At 44.1% G+C, this 21,748-nt stretch overlaps 1 protein-coding gene across 21 annotated transcripts in view; it reads right to left on the bottom strand.

Moving 5' to 3' along the window:
- Positions 1–21,748, bottom strand: part of Lpp (LIM domain containing preferred translocation partner in lipoma) — a 617,771-nt gene that overhangs the window by 476,861 nt on the left and 119,162 nt on the right. For 2 of the 21 annotated variants that reach the window (XM_050159995.1, XM_050160002.1), the window contains exon 3: positions 3,658–3,821. The exons of 17 other annotated variants lie outside the window; for them this stretch is intronic. The gene's annotated coding sequence lies outside the window, so the exon portion shown is untranslated. Of the gene's footprint in view, positions 1–3,657; positions 3,822–7,640; positions 7,823–21,748 lie in introns of all 21 variants that reach the window. 2 more of the 21 variants (XM_050159997.1, XM_050160006.1) reach the window with 1 other exon arrangement.

Here is a 21,748-nt window from a genome sequence, read left to right on the forward strand (position 1 = left end):
GACCCCATTGCCCAACACTCTCTCTCTCTCTCTCTCTCTCTCTCTCTCTCTCTCTCTCTCTCACACACACACACACACACACACACACACACAGAGGAGTAAGATTAGTACACAGCATACTCAATGCACAAGATAATTTATTCTAACAGCACTTAAGAGATAAACAGTTTTTTTGAGTGTCAATGAAGCAATCTTGAACATTACTATTACTGGTTGATCTCACAGAAGCAAGTATGCATAATCTCCCTTGTGGACTGCAAGCTCCCTGTAGAAAAAGCACACTTATTCAAGTGAGTATTTAATAGGCACATCCAATATGCAAAGCACTGTTGTACTATGTGAGGATCTGGAGTGCGCATCCTGAGAGGAAAGGCAAGACTATTGCTTCTCATTCTACCCTGAGGTGTAGAGTACCCACACTGGGGTCTCACCCTGACACTCTCGATTCCATGAGTTTGAGAGGGAGCTTGGACAGCAGCAGTTTTAAGGACACTCTGGTGACGCTGACAAACCATGGGGACTGAGAGCCATTGGTACACATGACTCTGAGGGACTTGCTGAGAACTCTGATGACAGTCCATCGGCGTGGCCTCTGAGCTCCCATGTGCTGTATCCATAAAATGAAAAACTTCTTTGGTTACTACGGGAACTCCATGACATAAGTAATCATAGAAAGAACCCAGTACATAGGAAGGGTGCAGTGTTTGCTGTCACCTACTGCAAAGCAAGAATATGATGAAAATTCTAAGCTATTTGGCTAGAATGTGTTTCATAGTGCCACGCCACATTTAGCTAATAGGCATCATCAGCAGGGCCCCTCCCATCAGAAATTACGGGTACTTGCACTAGGGAGGTGGCTGCTAGCTGGCCTAAGCCGGGAGCTGAGGCATCCAAGCAATGTTCCACTGGTGGGGGCGGTACTGAGGGGGGTAGGGGGCAGTGCAGTTCCTGGGCAGCCCTTACTCCTTCTCACCCCACCCTCACCATATTCCCTGTTGCCTATTTCTAAAGTCACGTTTTCTGTCGATAAACCTCAAAACTTAATTTTATTTGAGAAATTTTTTTTTGCTTTTAAGTAACAGGTGGATTGAAGAATATTTAAATTGACTTTCTATTATGCATAAATATTTATATTTTATCTAAATAACTAGCTGTAACAAACTTTGTGTCAGTCAGATGCTTGGAACTCTTAGAACTGGGGATAACGCTCCCCATGGCAAGTTTCCCTTGGCATAAAATGGACTGGAGTCGTTCACTGTTGGAGGAGGAAGGGAGAGTGTGGCCTTCGTTGTCTGCTCCGTGCTCCTCCTCAGTTCCAGCTCTTTCCTAGGGACCAGGCACTCCTAAGGTGGGGTGGAGATTATAGACTTGATCTGAAGAAGTGGGGTAGGGCATGACCAAAGGGGCCAGTTCTCCCTTTGCTTTCCTCATCTCCTCTGCCTATGGAGCTCGGTGGATTTTCTCTATTGACAGAGTAGTTGATAAGGAAAGCAGGTTTAAAAAAAAAACAAACCCTGCCCATTGCGTCCCCTCCCCTATCTGGTAACAGCAAGAAACCATCAACATCAACAAGTTTCCATGTTCCTTTTGCAACCAAAGGGACTGACTTTTCATATAACCAAATGTGGTGTCTTAGTGACTTTCTAATAACGTACAGTTTTTTGTGAACTTATGTTTATTTCTTTCTATATTTTTAGGAACAATCTCATTTTTAATAAGGTTTAAAAAAGGAAAAAAGTGTAGAGAGAGAAAAAAAAAAAACACCGCACTTTTGCCATGTGATGTTCCACAGGTGTGGCTGTAGAAAGTGCTTGTCATTGAATAAATCCACATTTGATAGAGACAAAAAAAAAAAAGAAAACAGAAGATGCAAACTGGAGAACTGGAGGTCTTCCAGATGGGTTCTGTCTGGAGCACATGGAGTGAACTTTGAAAGGATGCTACTGGCGTTTGGAAGAAAGTCTGGCATACTGCGTGATATCACAGGTTGCATTTTCCCCTTGTGCTGTTTTCAAACAACCTTTGATTTTTAAACAAATGATTTTACAGGGAACCTCAAGGAAATGAATCCTGCGTGGCAGTAATTGGCAGGCCTGGACCGCCATCACCTCTTTCTGAGGTGGTCCTTGCCTGCTGCCCTCACCCTGTCACACCCTGAAGCTCTTTCCCCACTCACCAGCCGAGTGAAGCCAGGAGCCAGTCCTGCACTTGTGAACGCGTGCTACCTAAGAAAAAGAACAAAATAGTCCCCATCCTCAACACTATGCAGGGAGGAAAGGTTGCACTGGATAAAGTGCCTTATGTTTCAAGACCTTCCTGGCTCTGCAAACATCTGGCCTCTCACGTCCTGACGCCAAAAGAGAACTCTGCAGACCTGCGCCCCTTTAATCCCAAAATTCCATGAGTCTGTTTTTCAAAATAACCATTTCCAAGGATAGGGAAACTGAGCCTTGCAATGGGTAAGCAACAACCCTCAGTCACAATCAACAAGAGAGTCAGGCTGACACGCCTTTGATTCCAGTACCCAGGAGGCAGAGGCAAGCAGAACTTGGAGTTTGAGGCCAGCCTGGTCTAAAGAGTATATAATATAGGACAGTGTATTATACACTGAGAAACCCTATTTGAAAAACCAAAATAAACAGAGTCAAACTGGTGGGCCTCAAAACCAAAACTCCAACTCCTGTAGGAACAGGACAAGAAAACCCTTGGGCGGGGGCAGAATCAATCACCAAGAGATTCTTGTCCACATCACTACTACTGCTGCTATCTGTTCATGCAGCCCAGTCTTTTAGGCCTTAAGAAAGCCTCAGATGATGTCATGAAACCTGCTCTGCTTCTGTCTCACCTCATGTGAAAATACTATTAAATCTGTAGGTGAACTGATCACAAACATAAAATATCACTGTGTTCATATGCATACCTGCTTTTATACTGACAGATCAAGATCAATACCGAATAGACTAGAACACACCAAGACTCATCTCAAATGTTCTTTGCTGAAACCTCTCTTGATTCTCATTGCCAGAATTCACTGCCTCCTTATGGTAGCGTTCCCACCAAATTAACCACGTCTTTCTATGCTTCCCCTAGTCAATGTGAAACAGTCTAGCTATGCAGGCCGCGATGGCCATGAACTCTGTCCTCTAGGCCTTGTCTCTACAGTACTCAGTATACAAGCATGCAATCACTCCACCAGACAACATCTGTGTTTATTCACTGTGGGTTCTGACTCCAGATGATCCCCACAACCCACGCTGGGCACAAACCATGCAAAGTCAGATGTTCAATAATGGGTTGCTGAACTGAGAACTGCAAAATAAAGGTGGGTTCAGAATATAATTGGCCATTTCTAAGGGTATTCTCTGAAGTAAACATATTTTCCAAACAAGGGCAACACAGCCAGATGTCTGTAGGATGCAGAGATAAATGTTTTAAGTGTTTCCACTTCAAAGAAATCATCATATATCGGAAGGAACAAAGGCCCAATAAATAACCACAATCAAGAGAAATAAAAACTACATTTCCTAAGATATGTACAATGGATGATCTTAGTTGTCAACTTTACACACTTGAGGGAGGGGAACCTCAACTGAAGAACTGCCTACTATCAAACTGGCAGTGAGGCATGTCTGGGGGCATTTTCTTGACTTCTGCTACCTGATGTAAGGAGAGCCCAGCTCACTGTTGGCAACAGGCCATGAGCCTGCGTGGTATAGAAAAAGTAGTTGCCCCTGAGCCTGAGAACCAGCAAGGAAGCAGCTCTCCTCCACAGTTTCTGCTTCAAGCTCCTTCGTTGGTGTCACATGATGATAGACAATAACCTATAAAATTAAAAAAAAAAAAAAACTTTCCTGACCAAGTTACTTTTGGTCATGATGTTGATTACGCCAACATAAAGCAAATAGAACAGTATGGGAACAAACAAAAAAATTTATCAAAAAGGAGAATTTTCTTGGTATTTTCCTATAAATTTAAGGTCAATTACAATATATCCACCTAAGTAAATGTGCAATTTCTTTCTCTGATAATTTGCTGACATTTCTTTTTGAAGTTGCTGACATTTAACAATCAGAAGAGCTGTTAAGAAAGGTCTCAGCCAAAATGGGGAACTCAACTTCTTTCTAAAGGAAGTCTAAGAGACAGCACCTTTGTACTTCAGGACTCCTGGAAGACTGACACTTCTGACAATAACACTGCCAAAAGGAAAGCCGCTCAGGGTATCTCAAATCTGCAGTCACCGTTAGGTGCCAGGAATTATGCTATGCTCTCTGGAGAACAGAGCTCAAGCTGCAGGGGAGTAACAGCAGCTTACTGGTCTAGGAGATGAGACTAAGATGCAGCTTCATGGGGTTAGGGAGATAGTTTTATGGTTAAGAGCACTTACTGTTCAACCACAAAGACAGGAGTTCAAATCCCAGCACTCATATCGGATGACACAAAAATGCACTTAACTCCAGCTCCAAAGGACCCCATCTCCTATTATTGCCTCTACAGGCACTTGTGTATAGAGGCACACACACACACACACACACACACACACACACACACACAAACACACGATTCTTTAAAGAAAAAAAAACGTAACTTTGTGGCAAGCATCCAAAGGAAGGAATACTCATGAGTTTCATTATAAAACGGGCATGATGCTACGAAAAGAACACGAAGCTGAATAACTTCACATCAGCACCATATTCTGTTGGTAAGTGAGTACCAGAATTCAAACAACTGACAGCCCACCCTTCGGCAGCCATCCTCACAAAGGCAGCCTAGATAATACATTCCTTCCAAGGCACTACAAAGAAACACAGGCTTTAAACTACCCTCTGGGTGGAGGGTACAAGAAGATACAGCTCCTAGTGTCCTTCTAACTAGTTTCCCACTTCACACGTTTCCAACCAGAAACCCAAACGCACTAGATCTAGTAAGTACACATAACTACACCAGACTTGACACTGTCGTTCCAATCGACACAACCTTAGCTGACTGACTCAATCTGTCACTTCCTCACAAAACGCTGCTGAGCTCCCACATCTCAAGGAATGTCTGAAGACAGATAGGTAAGAGTGGATTTGCAGTGAGGTGCTCCGTCCATTCTGTGGCACAGACGGTATAGAATTGACCACAGGTCTAGACACCACTTTTCAATACAGGTCCTCTTCATTGGAAAAGTTAGAATGTTATTTCCAAAAGGAAATGGTCCCAGCGTGTCTTCTCAGAATCATGCTCCTTTTCAAGTATTAGCCAAAGTCTGATAGGAGTACAAGGAAAATCCAGGTTAATAGCAACTGGCTGTGAAGAGCAGGTAAATTGGGAACCTCAGATTAGGACTTCTGATCTGTTCATTATTCGGTGGGACTGTCACCTCTTTTGTCTCTTTTGAGAGCTGTTTCTGCCTGCAATGGGCTTCTTCCGTCTCTACCTGGTGACATACATTAACCTTTGAGATCTACTCCAAGAATCATGGCAATTCCTCTGATTGCCAAACAACCCTCCTCTTGCTTTCTACAGTCCTTTACACTTCCTTAAAGTGTATGAATTGCAAATCTATGCTTCCTAACCTCCCATTTGAGTGCTTAGAGATCAAAGCAGGGGTTCCAATGCACTCACTCATGAATTAATATATCCACTAAACAAATCTGTGCTGGGCACCTATCACACACAAAATAGTGTAAAAACAAGGCAACATTTATGCTCCGTGTTGATTTCTGTGGTAATTGCTTACGTACTGTCTCTTGTACTTTATGTACTGTCTGAGAGAAGAGTTGGTAGCCCAATACAGGGAACATGGACCACAAAGGCAAAAGTCATTCCTTGCAGAAAAAGTGAGCTGACCTCTGTTCTGGTATGTTCTTGCCACACAGCACACATGTGGGCACACAGTAGGCAGTTGACTGTTTAAAGAGTAAAATAAGAACTAAACCTTGGAATAAAATCGCATAAGATGAATTCTATAGCAGAATATCTTTGTCATTTCCTTCTTCATTCTTAATTGTGCCAAAATGAACTCCTACCCAGAATAGAGCGTTGTTAGCAAAGTTACAGTTTAGCATGATTGAAAAAAAAGGGAGGGGGAGGCTTTCAAACCTATGGGAAGTTAAGAACTAAGTGTGCTATGATTTCAGAAGCCATTACTATTCTGGGCTCATTTGTGAGTGTAACAGCTGTCCTGACATAAGATATTACAATAGCTATCTTTCTCAGCTTCCTAGAGCTTACCAAAGTTTGAGGAAACGTTCTTCGTTTCAATGATTTATTAACCTTTCTAGAATATACCTTGTGGAAAAACACCAATGTGTCTTTTGGATAGGATTGTGTAGGGAATTAGACTTGGGTTAGTTTAAAGATAAATAGGAAGAAACCCTTATCATGCCAAATTTCATAGTGATATTTACACATCCATTCTTTTGTCCATATGCTTTGAGCTGCCTTTATTATGCTTGTATAAAACCCTCTAGTCTCCCGAGAAAAGAACTGAAACCTGTGCTGTCTGCAGGGTTCTTTACAGGGTTGAGTTGTTCTAAGGTTTGAAGCGGAAAGCTGGTAGGCAAGCGCAGCACAAGATTTTGAAGTTCTTTTTTTATTTTTTAATTTATTTATTTCTTTATTAATTAATTAAAGATTTCTGTCTCTTCCCCACCTCCGCCTCCCCTTTCCCTCCCCCTCCCCCAATCAAGTCCCCCACCCACATCAGCCCAAAGAGCAATCAGGGTTCCCTGCCCTGTGGGAAGTCCAAGGACCACCCACCTCCATCCAGGTCTAGTAAAGTGAGCATCCAAACTGCCTAGGCTCCCACAAAACCAATAGGTGCAGTAGGATCAAAAAACCATTGCCATTGTTCTTGGGGTCTCAGTAGTCCTCATTGTCCGCTATGTTCAGCGAGACCGGTTTTAACCCAGGCTTTTTCAGACCCAGGCCAGCTGGCCTTGGTGAAGATTTTGAAGTTCTGTGCATGTTTTCTGTGTTGTTGACTGCAGAAAACAAGAGCCAGAGAGTCAAGTTCTTCTCTGGTTCACGCGCAAGACTTGGAAACTTGAACAAATCACACAGGGTCTCAGTCTCTGCTTTCTTATTCAAAACTGGGATTACTAGTACACTGCAGGGCTGATGGGAAGATTGCACAATACTAGAGCAGCTTTCCCAGACACAGGAGGGAACTGGCTTCATCAATGGCTCATCAGGTTCCTTCAGTTCTGGCCAGCATTTGTCCATTATCATACATCTCACATTCTGAAACTATTGCAATATGTTTGCTTTGATTCAATGCATTTGAAGACAAGGCCTTTGGGCATATCTGCAAATTTTCCACCTGATGTAAACAATTTTTTTAATTCCATGTCTTGGTGACTGATTGCTAGAAAAATGTTATTTGGAATGATATTACCCAAAATGCATTCTTCTAAGAACATCCTGGGAACTTTAGAGAATGGGTGCTCCAGTCAGTTTTGAACATCCTTTTAGATCTTGAACCAAAACAAAAAACGCTCTTCTCACCACTTTCACTTTCTGGTTCCCATGAGCTTGTGCTCATGATGCTCTAAGTCAAATGTAACTGAGGTTTATCCATGAAAATCATCCACTGACCTGGAAATAGATGGCCGGCATGAGCCCGCATAGACGAGAATAAGCGAATCAACACTTACCAGTCACAAATAAGGACGGGAAACCACAAATGAGTCACGCAGGGAAGGACAGCAAGACAGTTAGATGGTGGGAGAACAGCCAAGGACAAGGACAAGCAGGTTTGCAAGATGCTACCCAGGCGTGCAGGGAGACAGGAGACGGATCCAGGATCTCAGGATTGCAACAGCAAATGACCTCTCCCCTAGGTTTTCACAAACACAAGTTTTCAGAACACTCTCTTCGTCTCGGGACATGTACTAACAGGACAGTAGCTACAATTCTAGACATTTGCCCAACAACAATCTGTTTTGCCCTTCTAAAATGAGAAAAGGAAAGGCCTTCCAAAGGTCTACGGGGGCGTGCCTAACGCAGCACGTTCACAGGATGACTGAATGATTCGCCACTGTTTCTCTAACTAATGTCACTTTAACTAACACAACAAAGGGCGCCACATTCCGTCACGAATTTTCTCTACAGTATCAATTCTATACGTAGGAACTTTATCCTTCACCAAGCTCTTAGCCAAAAATACTGCTGAACTCCAGTCTAACGCATGACATGACATCAAATACTTCAGATTCCTTTTTTATAAAAATATGGTCAAGTGCCCCTACCTCATTTTAAAGCACTTTTATTCGTGGTAAAGAGCTGCCCTTAGAAAGGAAGTGACATCCTGGTATATCACAATGCATATAACACATAATTCAGCATCACACAATGAAAGCACTTTATTCAGAGAATGTTATATGATAGAAAATAATTATAAAATTAACATAAAAAAGGGGAAAAGAACAAAACCAAATGTGTCTATGTGTGTGTGCGCGTGCGCATGTGATGTAGCTACACATGTTGATTGGACCAATAGTGCCCCAAAGTACTTGTGTGTCAATTTTCCAAAAGGAGCCTTTGTAACCTGTAATTGAAAAGACTCAAATCCATGACGGACGAGAGTTCAAGAGCACAGAGCAACAGAGGCTGGCCTAGCTTCCTAGCTCCCTGCTCTAACACAAGGTCCATTCTCTCTGCTCAGAAATGGGGTTTGTTTCACTTTTCTCTAAAAGGACACCGAAACCGTTTCATTCCCTTCTCACCTCACAGTTCTACCATCCCGCTCGAAACAGAAAGCTGCACATTCTTGCCGGCCTGCCCCTTAAGCCCCATCCCTCCTGAAGCCCTGCTGGACTTCTTACTGTTGCTATTGTCAGAAGCCCACAAGGCCTGTGAGCCTCACAAGGTCATGTGGCCCCTGTTGAGGATGTCCTAGCACAGGTTTTTAAGAAGACACGGTTGCAGTAATCTAGACAGGAGAGACGCAAAGGCGGGACATCAGGGAGAGAGACTTAAAAGGCCTTAAGACGACAATCACACCAAGGAGACTTTCTGCCTCAGCACAGAGGAAGGCAGGCAGCTCAAGTCTAGCTGCTCTCTCAGAATGAGCCACTAAGGCTGCTTGCAACGCTTTCCTGTCCCTGCAGCAGGAAGCTTTTTCCATTAGAAGTTACTGGCGCTGTGTTCCCCGCTAAGGCAGTAAGAGAAATTCTACGTTCCAAATAAGAAAGATGTGATTGCAAAGTTACAATAAGACCTCTGCATGGTGTGCACACAGAGGCCAGGGAGGGGCCTGTGCTAGGGCAAGAACAATGGCTTCCTCAGGAAGCAAACTCAGTGTTTGTCTGGTCGGCCCTTTTTGACAAAGAATTAACAGATTCTGAAAACAATCTAAAGGGCCCCTACAGGTGTAAGGGCTGGTTCATTATACAGAGAACATGTAGAGAAAAAGGTTCCATCTGCTGAGGGCTTCAGTTCAGAAGAAACAGTGGGATCATTAGGAAAACACTGAAGCCTATAGGACAGGACGCTCACAAAACTCCTTAAGGCTGAGAATTGCCCTCAGTCTGCTCCCATGGACCTGAATCTAGTGCACACATAGAGTTGGGCGGATTAAAGACAGACTGTGAGAATCAGCCTAGGGCAGAGCAGCAGCAGGTGGTCAGGATGCTCTCTTCCTCCCCTGTGTCTCCTCTAGCTTCCTCTCCAGCTGGGACCACACCCGATTTATGACCTTTGTGGCCGCCTCACTCTGCCTCACTCTTCCCATGTTCGCAGTGAGTCTTTCTCTTTCAGGCACTTGAAGCACTGTATAACTCGGTATGGGTTGAAATTCGATAAATTTTGAGCAGTATCCATCAGAATTACTCAAGAAGGGTTTCAAAATGCAAATGTTGTAGTCCACACCCAAAAAATGGAGAAATGCAGAACAAGCAGACTATTGGCTCGTGTTTTGAATATCTATAGGCATCCCTGTTTTCTATAAGCAATTTACAGTTCCCGTTGCATAGTCTTGATGTATTTGATTATTGATTTGTGAGAATTCCCTCTGCTTTCCTCTAACTTTCAAAATCTGGGCCTTGTCAATTAAATACCCAGAACCAAGGTTATTAGGGAACGAGTCCCTTTTCTCTTCAGATTTCTTAGCCTGTGACAGACTCTAGGAAGATACTTGAAAAGGAGACCCACACTGATGCTTAAGAGGTCTGTCCCAAGTTTGCCATTAAGGAATGCTTATTTCTGCCTGGGAGCTGACCCTTGGACCACAGACCTTGACAGCATTGCACAAGATTTGTTTGCTTAAGTCTCGGCTATCTAAGTGTGGCCTTCATGGGCAGTTGCATCAGTAGATTAGGCAGCCTAAATTACAGACCGAATTACATCAGTGCCTGCTCAGAAAACCATGCCCAGTTCCTCGCTTCCCCGAGTTGCCCCTATCGTTCTGTTCTGCCCTCCCAGTTTTCCCCTAAAGGAACTGAATTGACACTGGAGAGTGTGGAGGGCAAGAAGCCAGGCAGTATCAGAACATCTCCTGCCCTTCTGGCCTTTTCCCTTTCTGCTGGGATCCCTCTGTTCCCCGCAGGAAGGGAGGTGGTGAATGACAGGATTGTCTGCTGTAGAAAGGAAGCCAGTCATGTGCGGCCAGTCCCTTCCTCCAAACCTCTGAGACTCAGCTGACTACTTGGAGCTTCTACTCCCTGATCTGCAAGGTTGGGCGTTTTCTGATGTAGCCCCTTGTGGAGGAGGAATTGCCCAAGAGAAAGTCAAATGACTCAGGTTGCTGTGTTGCCAAGTCCGCTGAGCCAAAAGACTTAAAACCTTTCCACAATTTTTATACTAAGCTCTCTGCCTGGCCTCTGCCTCAGCTTCAACTGGTTTCTAGTAAGTCCGAAAGAACAGTCAGAACAGCAAATGGCACTGGAATGATACTTGGTGGCCAAGGGCAAATGTCAACCCACTGATGAGATGCCTCATTCCTACTTGAACACACTGAATGCTCACTGCCTTGGACAGGCATGCCTCTGCTGTTGCTCATACTCACGGTTAGCCTGGGACTGCCTTTCCAAGCCCTCACCTGTGTCTGCCCCAGTCCCTCGCCTTCTCACACGCAGCCAGTTTCCAGCGCCTCTTTGTTCTTTAAATCCTCACTACATACGACCTCGTCCAAGTATCTGTCCTCTGTCACTCTAATCATATAGCCACTTCAAGTCCAACGTAAACCCGATGGTCTACAAGGACCAGGAACTGAACCCATTCATCTCCAAGTCATCTTCTTCAGCCCTCTTCCATTTATCCAAGTCACTAAACAGCCCCTTGATCTTATGTGCCAGGTCCCAAACTAAGACATTATATTGATTATCATCTTTCCCAAGAAGAAGGTATAATCATCAGTCTCTAGACAGAACAGGGCTATACCCACAAAGATTCACCATTCCCAGATCAGCATGCTGTTTGGGGTGTGGCCATGAGAGTTCATAGACGGAGGCAGACCAACAGACACAGATGGAAGTAGTCTATTGAGATGCTAATTCAAAACAGGTGCCTCTAGGTTTTGAGGAGGAAAAGAATTGCCACTGGAGGAGTGGGGACAATCACAGGAAGAAGGAAGAACACAAACGCGCTAATGGGCAGTGCGCCAGAGGAATCCTAATTGATCAGTATGAACAAGCCTCCCAGCCCCAAACCGCCTCTGAAAACAGAGGTCTGTATGACTCTGGTTGTGTCACTAGATGAATAACAAGCCCCGAGGATTGCTAGAATTACAAGACCCAGACCAGATCCACTCAGATAGAGCTGGAAGCTTTCTAGTAACTCTAACCGTGCATGGGCAATGAGCTCCTCGGAGAAGTGAGTCACTTACTGGAATCCATGCTGCCTACATTACTCAGCTGATATTAATACACCCACTTGTTCATTAAAGTTTAATTGGAGTTCATGTGAATTGGTTTCACTGGATACTTAATCAAAGAGGACTGTTTGTGTACCAATTGTGCCCATGCAGAGGCAGAAAGACAAGTCCTCTCTTGCCTCCGTACACATCCACTAGGACAGGACAATGACCTATAAGGAAGAGGAGGGACAGCTGTCTAGACTCACCCCAAAACAAGAGTAAATGAACCATCCTTTGTTTCAGTCTGTACCAGGCACAGACTCCAACACCACAGCATGACCGGAATTCGGCCAGGACTCAACCGCCAACATCTATACTGGAACTTGTTCCTTCTAAACCCTTTCTGGAATTCAGTAACAGGGTTGCAGGTCTCCTTTGCACCTCCCGGGCACCTGTCTTCCAGCTGTATATCTTTATTTTTAAAATGGGTGGATAAGAAAATTAACCATCATTCAACATAATCACACAGTTCTCCTGTGCTGACAAGCAAACCAGGAACACAATCCCAGACGCCTATTTATACAATCAGGGCTGTCAGTACCCTGTTATTTCTTATCGGATATCTCACTAATCAACATCTTAGGAAGTATAAATTTTTAAAGCTCATAAAACAGGCTATGCACAAAGTAAAGGAGAAATATATTTCAGGTTTGGAGGCTCCAGTTGTGTCACCAAACTTTTCCAAATTGTTTCCATCATTAAAGGATGCAAGACAACCTCGCCCCCAAACAAGTCAAGATAAGTTAAAAACTTGGCAATTTCTACTACTTTGATTTCCTAAAGGAACTCGAAGATTTCCCACTGAAGTGCGGATTGATTTTCTTCATAATCATACTGAGAAGTATTTCAGATACAACATAAAGTCTAGATACAGTTTTAGATAGTCACAGACTTGCACGACCATCACCAAAGTCTATCTTAAGAGTATGTTCAAGGTTCCCAAAAGAAACCCATACCATCAGTTGTCAGTCCCTACTACCTACACCAAACGTGCCAGCAACCACTAATCTAAAATACATCTTGATAGACTCTGAGCTTTTCGGAGAAATGGAATCCATGGAGCATGGTCCTCTGTGACCTCCTTCCACTTAGAACAACGTTTTCAAGGTTTGGGCATGATTTAGTAAAAATCAGCATCTTATGTCTTTTTATTGCTGAACGATGTTCCATTTTAAAGATGTATAGCATGTTGATTTTCTACCAATTGACATTTTAAAATTAAACAAACTCCATCTACAAAAAAATGACCAGTACCTATTTTACACCCAAAAGCACGAGTGGTTATCTCACAAGACAGGTGACTGAGGAAAGGGCTACACTAGTATATTAGGTACTTATAACGTGTGGGAAGAGGTGACAGAGCATTCTACACAGATATCAGGAGAGCATAAGAGTTGGATTCCAAACTCTCAAAGTCGGGATAGCAAGATGGTGTGGCACCTAGGCAGGGGCTACAGACACAGGGCTCTGAGTGGACAACCTTGAAATAGACTAGAAAACCAATATGCACCGTCATCTCTCTGCACCCAAAAACTACCTTTTCAGTTTCTAGCATCAAAAAGCCCAACGACTTAGCAATAGCACCATTGTGTACCACATACAAAGTGGTGATCAGTACAGGACACCTGTCCTCCCAGAGTTCAGAACCGAACAGAGATGACACATCCCCAAATCCCCCATTGTCCTCTAGTGCCTCCCCTGCCACACTAGTGATTTCATCCCAAAGCCTCTGTGGAGAGGTAGAAGAAGGGGCATGCAATACACAGACTCCCCTGACAGGAGAGGGTCCACAACTATGTGACCTTGAAAGGCACAGGCTGATCCCTACCTGCTGCATCAATCACACTAAAAACGATTACTAGACTCCGCAGACCTCAAGAAAAACCACCAAACACAGAAAGTCAAGGAATCAAGAGAGTCAGCCACACAAATGGAAGCGTGTTCTGTCTGCCTCCACTGCAGACCTTCAAAAGTGTGACAATGGAACACACAGGAGGTGCACTTAAGAAGCTAGACAGTCTGTCTCTGCCTCCCGAGTGCTGGGATTAAAGGTCTGTGAGTTCGAGGCCAGCCTGGTCTACAAGAGCTAGTTCCAGGACAGGAACAAAAAAGCTATGGAGAAACCCTGTCTCAAAAATCCAAAACAAAAAACAAAAAAGAAGCTAGACAGTATGAAGGAAGGAAATAATAATCTAAAACACACATTCTCTGCACTCGACTCCGAGGAACTCCCAAAGCATGTGTCAAAGAGAACTTAATCCTTTCCACTACCAAGCAAGCAGCATGCAGAGTCTGTGCCCTTAAGAAGTTCAAGAGCATCTCTGTTCCTCTGTTCTGCCATCTGAGGACATACAGGACTCTCCAATAAAGGCGCCGTGTAACCAGAACTGGATCCTTGAGTCAGGCTTGGTTGTGTCTTATGTATACAGACATGTAACCTCTCGGATCCAACTTAGCGAAACGGCTTCATTTTCCCCCAAACCAAAGTAATTAACATACTCAAGGAGAACCTCTCTCATTTAACACTTCTGCCAGCATGAAACCCTGTGAGGTGCCCATCCAGGTCTGGCATCAGCATGAATGCGCCTCTTTAAATTCATACAGCAGGTTCTCACATCCTGTTTCCTAATCACCATGCAAAAAAAAAAGGAGTTTTTCCTTCACCTCTCCTGTTCATTAAAGCAAGTTTCAGGAAATACATTGACATTTGATTTTTTGAGAAACACATTCAACCGAAAGTCCTAGAGATTTAACTCTATTTATACTTAATTTATAGCTAATTACAGATAGTTTTAACCAACCTACTTGAAGGAGGAGAGGCAGCGTGAGCATCACCAGGATAAACTCCCACTCTCTATAACCTGGTAGCTCTTGGTAAGAGTGAGCTCAATGAACTCAAAAGCAGGGCAGCAAAACAGAACCCACCCCAGAGTCCAAACGCTGTGCGTTTACATCCATCAATGCTGCAAGGAAACTCACTGCACCTCGATGACCCTCTGTGAGTTACATAGAAGGGCAGCCCTGCCTTGCCTGCTTCTCGGTGACAGCACGAAGCACACAGAAGGAAATGGGTCAAGTGCTTTAGAAAGCACAAAGCCCCACACGCCGTGGAAGGCTTCATCTTAATGTCCTTTCCTATAACTATTTTTTAATGATATGAGCAAAGTCGGCCATTTGAGTAGGTCAAAGAAATGCCTCCAAATCCACATTATCAATTCCAAGAAATCACACACACATACACACACACATACACACACACACACACACACACACACACACACAACTGCACAGCTGCTGTTTAAAACAATGAGACCAATAAAGCACAGGCACCTGAAGAAGCCTCCGTCATAGTGTTCACCTCCTCTACAGGACACCTGTAAAACTGCCTACAGTGGCTGGGTGATGAGCCTTAGTTAGAGTAGGTCATCTCTGAAAGTTTCTACCCAGCCCCTGGTACTTTCAATTTGTCAATGCTTTCTAGAGAAGAGAAACGTCAGACAGCTCTAGGACAGGACCCAGGCATGTACAGTCCAAAGAAAGAGAGAACCTGCCAAGAAGACCCAGAAAAATACCACTCTTGGCCCCTTGCTGGCCAGCAAGCTGACCTGTGGTAGCCACAAGGCAACTTGCCAGCACAGTTTATCAGGCACATAGGTGTGTTCCATTTCACCCATCCCCTGTCACATAAGGTTTCTTGCTGCTTCCATTTTCTGCTGATACCAAAGGTCAAAGATAGAGAAACACAAAGCTCTCAAGGACATCGGTGGCTGTGTAAACGCAATTCCTCCCTCCAAAGCTAAACTTGTTCACTGTGCTTGATGAACTGGACAAGAATTCTATAGGATTCTCTTACCACTAGAGCACAAGGAAGCAGGAAAAGCTAACACTGTAAGGGCTTGTACGTCCTAAGAACTAGTCTGCATACTTTATTTTAATCTATGTAATCCTCACAGGATGCTCATAATCCTAAGGAATTTATTTTACTGATGAGGAAACTGATGCACAAATAAGTTGTTTTCCAAGGTCACATATTATGAAGTATAATGGACCTATGGAAAAAAAAAAAAAAAAGCTTTGGTGGCTGTCCCTTACGAGCACACAAAACTGCTGCCTCTAGGGCAATTCAAGAGATGCTGGACACTCACCATGAATCATGCACTTCTGCTAGCTTTCCTGTGCCTTGTTTTTTCCCTTCTGTCAAATTTTTTTCCATAATGACACTAAAATGAGAGAATTATTTCCAGTGTGGTATTAGGAGAGAGATTTAGGGGCTAGGCATGGTGGCGCACGCCTTTGATCCCAGTACTCAGGAGGCAGAGGCAGAGGACCTTTGTGAGTTGGAGGCCAGCCTGCTCTACAAAGCAAATTCGAGGCCAGCCAGGGCTGTAATACCTGTCTCAGAAAATCAGAGAGAGAGGGAGAGAGTTGTTTGAAGCACACTAAGAAGGATCCTGTCCAGCTTCAAATTCATTGCTCTTTGAATCTCTAGGTTCCACATCTTGTACTATGGCTCATCTGTCTCCCCATTCAGTCTCCCCTCCCCCCAACATTTACTTTCTTCCTTTGCCAGGTGGTGCAATGAGATGTATAGGGAGAGGGGGTGCTGCATGGCGCTTCTGCTATTTGTCAGGTGTGTGACAGGGACAAATCACCTAGGCCCTCCTCCCTAAACTTCCTCATCTACACACTAGGAACAAAACCAGCACCTAAGGCTACCAGTTTTGACAACAATTAAACGAGATGATGCGGGCAGCACACCAAACTGTCTGGTACAGAGTAAATGCGCCACGGATGCTCACTCAATGAGTAGCCTAATGCAACATGAAAACCCAATGTCCTAAGAAAGCATCTTAGCTGAGCTCCTATTATATGCCAGGTCCTCAAGGAGGAGAAGGCTTCCATTTATTATCGCTGTCCCTTCTGAAAGTAGAAACGCGTCTTCAGTCTTCTGTCCCCAACTGGGTTAGTCAATAAACCCCAAGTGCCCTGTACAAAGTCTCACATCAGACTTTTCAATTGGTGATGATAGCCTTTCCTGGAACTTACTGAGCAAACAAAAGATGTAAGATGCTCCAATAGCTTTTCTTAAAGTTTACGAGCTTCAATTGCCCATTTTCACCAAAAACTTTATCTTCCATTTGAAAATTATTACCATAATTTCAGCCTAAACCACACTAAAAAGCCTCAATTTCATGTTTTTTTTTCATTTCGGATACTACATTTCTCAAGAACTACAGATGAAAAATGACTTCTAAATCCCCACCTTTGAAAATTCGATCCATCTGCTCTGAAAAGCTGACGCGCTACTTATAAAAAACCATTTCTCCTGTACCAGGCCCTTGCCAGGTGGCAATCACCACTACTCTGCCGAGTCATCCAGAGAGTGAGAGCAACAGATATACATGGCCAGAGACCGAGACTTTAAAGACAGAGTGGAAGACACTTGAGTCGAGAGAAACTCGTGCGGCAGAATTACCTAAGAGAACACAAATGAACAAGGAATTCAAGACGGCTCAGTAAGTCCAATGCCTGCCACACAAGCAAGAGGACTTGAGTTTGGAACCCCAGCACCCAAATACAAACCAGGTATGAAGGCACACTGTCTGTAACACCAATAGTGTAACACTCAGGCAAGTCCCATTAGCTCGCAGAAACAGTCTATCCAAATTAGTGAGCTTCAGTTCGAATGAGAGATCTTGTCTCAAAAAGGAAGTTGTGCTGACAGGGCCTATGGCCTTTGTGTGCACCCACAGGGATGAGGGTAACCACACACATATGCACCACATGCATATCACACACAAATATAAAATAAATTAAAAACGTTTGGAGGGGGAAAATATATGTGGCTAGATATGTTTGCACATAGATATGCATATATATGTATACACACACACAGTTCTGTGTGTAAAGGTATGTTTATGTATATTGCCTGCCTGTCATTTGGTCTGTCTATGTATGTGTGCACAGAACAACCTAATGCGATACGGCATGCTAAAAATCCTGCATCACACAGCAGGGTAAATAATACCCAAGCCAGGAATTGGGGACAGTGACATGAAGCGTCACCATGCAGAGGTGTGACTAGAGGCTGGAAGAAGAGCTCTTGAGTGGCCATGTCACTGAAATGCCCCAACTGGCAAAACCGATTCCAACCCAATTCCTTATTTCTAAGAACAGAGGCCTCACAGAACTGGTATGAAATTCAAGCAGCAACACGTATTTGAAAGTGTTTTGGAAATGTCTGTACAAACAGAAAGGGACATTTCTACTCATTCGTTCCAATGCCTGGGAGAGCACCATCTTGTCTGAGCCAACATGCCTCAAGTGGAGTCTATTCCCAGCACAGCCTGCATTCAGCAACGGAGGACGGGATGTGGACCATTTTCCAGAGAGGCGAATCTTTCTAATTCCTCTATTATTTCTAAAACAAAAAATGAAAACTCTTTTTTCCCTCTTTTTGTTTTTCCAAATAAAAATAAATTATAACCCTTACTCGCTAATAAATGCAGGCTGGAGCTGTCCTTAAGTAAAAGCTTTTGATAACAAATTGCCTGCACTAACTGCTATTTTACTGCTGAATTTTTTATTGTTGCTTAAGCACAGCAATTATGCTAATAAGCCTGGGAGGATGGTACATAGTGTATTGAATCTGACAGATAAAATACTCAATAAAATGCTAATCTCACCTGAAAATTGGAATCAGACAGTCTTATTAGTATTTATGGATATAGCATCCGAAACATGATTTTTTTGAAGATAGATATATATGAAATCGATGTCTCCAAACACAGCCTGCCATTTCTAGGCCTCCGTGTGCTGAAATTCAAGGTGACGACTACTCATTACCTTTGCCTTGCTTCTTGCGGGAGAAACGAGAGCTTATTGGACACTTATGCCACATAAAGAATCCGGCAGATTGTTTTCCTTCCTCCACCTGCCTCCGCTTCCATCATCGCCCCCTCCCAAAAGAGGGAAGGTAAGAACTGCTTGTCAGAGCAGAAAGAAAGGCAGATTTGACAGCAACAAGAACCGTTTGTCAAACCATCTGCTTCTCTCTTCACCTGCCAGCGGGGAGGAGTGATGTGTTAGAAAGAGCAGAGAACCAAGGAAGGAAGCCATGGCTTCTAGTCTCGACTTCGCTATTTCCTCAACAAGTGACCTTGCCAGACCTCCACTTGTCAGTAGGAACCTTCCGCCACACAGTGACTATGTCTCCATGAGAAACATATCTCCATGGGTTGCTTCAAAAATGGGATCCGGGGTCAAAGAGATGGCTCAATTGGTAAAGGCACCTGCTTCCTAGCCTGACCACCTGCGTTCAATCCCCAAGACCCACAAAGCACGGGAATAGACTCCTTCTCTCAAGCTGTCCTCCAACCTGCACATGTATGCTTTGGCACACAAATGAACATGGGTACACATATGAGTTGGGGGGATTGTTTTTTTAAAGTGGGGCTCTCAAGGTCGTGGATCTATGGCAAGTGAAACACTTGAACCATGGTGGGTGGAGGCTGGTGGAAGGCTAAATGTCTTCAGCTCAAACTTACATGGTTCCTTTTGAATTAAATAAATATCCCCAAAATGGTACCAGTTTAAGTTCAGGGACCACTTTCCAATTGCCCTCAGGTTTAACCTTTTTTAGAATCAGAACATTTATTCAGGGAGGAAGCAAGATATAAGGTGCTTCTTTTCTTCTAGCTTTGTACGTTAAGGGAGCATGTAAGCCATAGTGTAACACTCACAGAAGTCAACTTCTGAGAGTTGGCGCTCTCCTTCCACCATGAGGATTCTGAGGTTCAAACTCAAGTCACCAGGCTCTCTGGCACACACCTTTACCCACTGAATCATCCTACTGGTCCCTAGCTACTACTCCTTTGAAATAGCTTGAGCTCTAAAGAGTACAATATTACATTTAAAATAAAATTCTTCTTGATTTCCACATCAACCTCATATAAGGCAGTAAGAGAGAGAAGACTCTCGAAGTGACCATGGTCATGGAAGGGAAGGTTCGGAGACTGTCAATCATGCAGAGTGGGTGGGTTCTACCGTTAGAACAAGTAGCTTAGCCTTCTGACTAACTTTAGTGTGCTGCCAAGCACAGCACAAGGTCACAGTGTGTTGACTCATTCAAACCTGAATAGCCAAGGAAGGAGTCACTGGCACACATTGGGGAGGGGAAAGAGAGCCTCCACATTTGAACAACACCAACCAGAGGCTTCTCCCACCTTCTCAAGGATTCAGGAGCTAAATAACCCTGCAATCTCTGTCTTCTCCTGTGAAAGACCTAGGTACAGAGGGGGGAAAACAGGTTCACAATTGTGGCACAGTGTAACAAGGTATGGCATAGATCTGAGTCCAGGGATTTCCAAGGCCCTTAGAGAATCCCCTCCCCCTCGATGTTCTCCCTTTCCTCTTCCGACCAGTAAGGTTTTTTTTTTTTTTTGAAAACTAAGGGAGTTCTGGGCCACTAGCAGCAAGCATGGGAGAGCTCACTGATCTCTCCAGCTCACGTACTCATGCAGGCACAGGTGAGCCTATTAAAAATAATAATGATTATTATTATCAAAGGGCTAGAAACTCAGCAATTCTCCTAAGGCAACACAGTAAACTAAGAAATTCTAGACCTAAAGGGTTCTTATTCCCTAACTTGGAAATAATAACTTGGGCAAAGGACGCTGATGACAGGCCTTTGCCAAGGGTAGAGTAGAACTACACAGTGGGTAGATTCAACCACCACATTCTAAAACAACTGATGTATGTGTGTGTCTAGACATACACACGTGTGTGTACACATGCACGCATGCATGCGCTCACAAATACACAGCTCTTATATGAGGGCCCTGCCATGTTCTACAGACGTGCACAACTTCCAAGCGCTGGTCAATTCTTTGCTTCCACAACTCAGATGTGGGGAAAGCGAATTCAAGTCCATGCCTCCTGAATCTTATTATCCTATGATCCATACTCAGTTTGCAAAAGACTGTCAGGACAAATTTACCACACAGAAACCATCAGCCTCCGATTTCCAGGAGGCAACCGGAAGCAGCAGCGGCATGAACTAGTCCAGTCCACACAGGCCTCCAGCCCCCACCCAGGCCTCCGGTGCCACTGCATTAGGTATTTTGCTGCTACTGCTGCTGCTGTTCATTAGTTTCCTTTTGTTCCCATTTGACTCTGCTACCTCTAAATTACCCGTTGTTGCCCTGTTTTAGTAAACAAGCAGAGCAGAAAGTCAGCTCTGAACTGAGACATCTCCCAACAGAGCAACGACTCAATTCATACTTCGAGGAATAGCTTCTGGGAAAGCAGAGGAGGTGATGCTATCAAATACTGAAACTTCAAACTCCTACTCATAGCTGCCTGGGGGGCAGGAAACGGGGCAGAAGTCCTCTCCCTCGGAGCTCCTCCGACCATTGCTATCACTCACAGTCATTACCAAACTTAACTCTTCAGTCAAACGAAAGCTTTTTCCTAGCTTTACGGCCTTGGGTAAGTCCCTGAGCTCACCGGCCCTGTTATTCATACACACTTACGCACAGATATGCAAACACATACGTGGGGCATGGACTAAAAGATGGGCCTGCAGAATGCGGCAGCTATATGCTGCAAGTCTACAGTGTCTCAGACTCGATCACAAACCTAGACCTCAAACTTCAGCTTCTCCCTTGGCCTCTTCTCTGCCCACCCTTCCTCCCAGCCCTCACCTGCCAAGTTCTAGATCAGGCCTGTTCACTTTTACTTACAGTGAACACTAACTCGCCTTCTCCGTCACCAGCCTCAACCCTCCCCTACTACCCTTTCGGATAACACTCAGCCAGGTTCTTCAAGAGTCCTTCATCAACCACTTCTAAAAACCCCTCCACCAAAGTTGCTGCCCTTGCCTATGCACACTGTGGTTTATAGCTTCCT

The sequence above is a fragment of the Alexandromys fortis genome, unplaced genomic scaffold, assembly GCF_014885135.2.
Source record: "Alexandromys fortis isolate MF-2015 unplaced genomic scaffold, M_Fortis_MF-2015_v1.1 scaffold_100_3062768_6864082, whole genome shotgun sequence".
In the NCBI taxonomy this organism is placed as follows: Eukaryota; Metazoa; Chordata; class Mammalia; order Rodentia; family Cricetidae; genus Alexandromys; species Alexandromys fortis.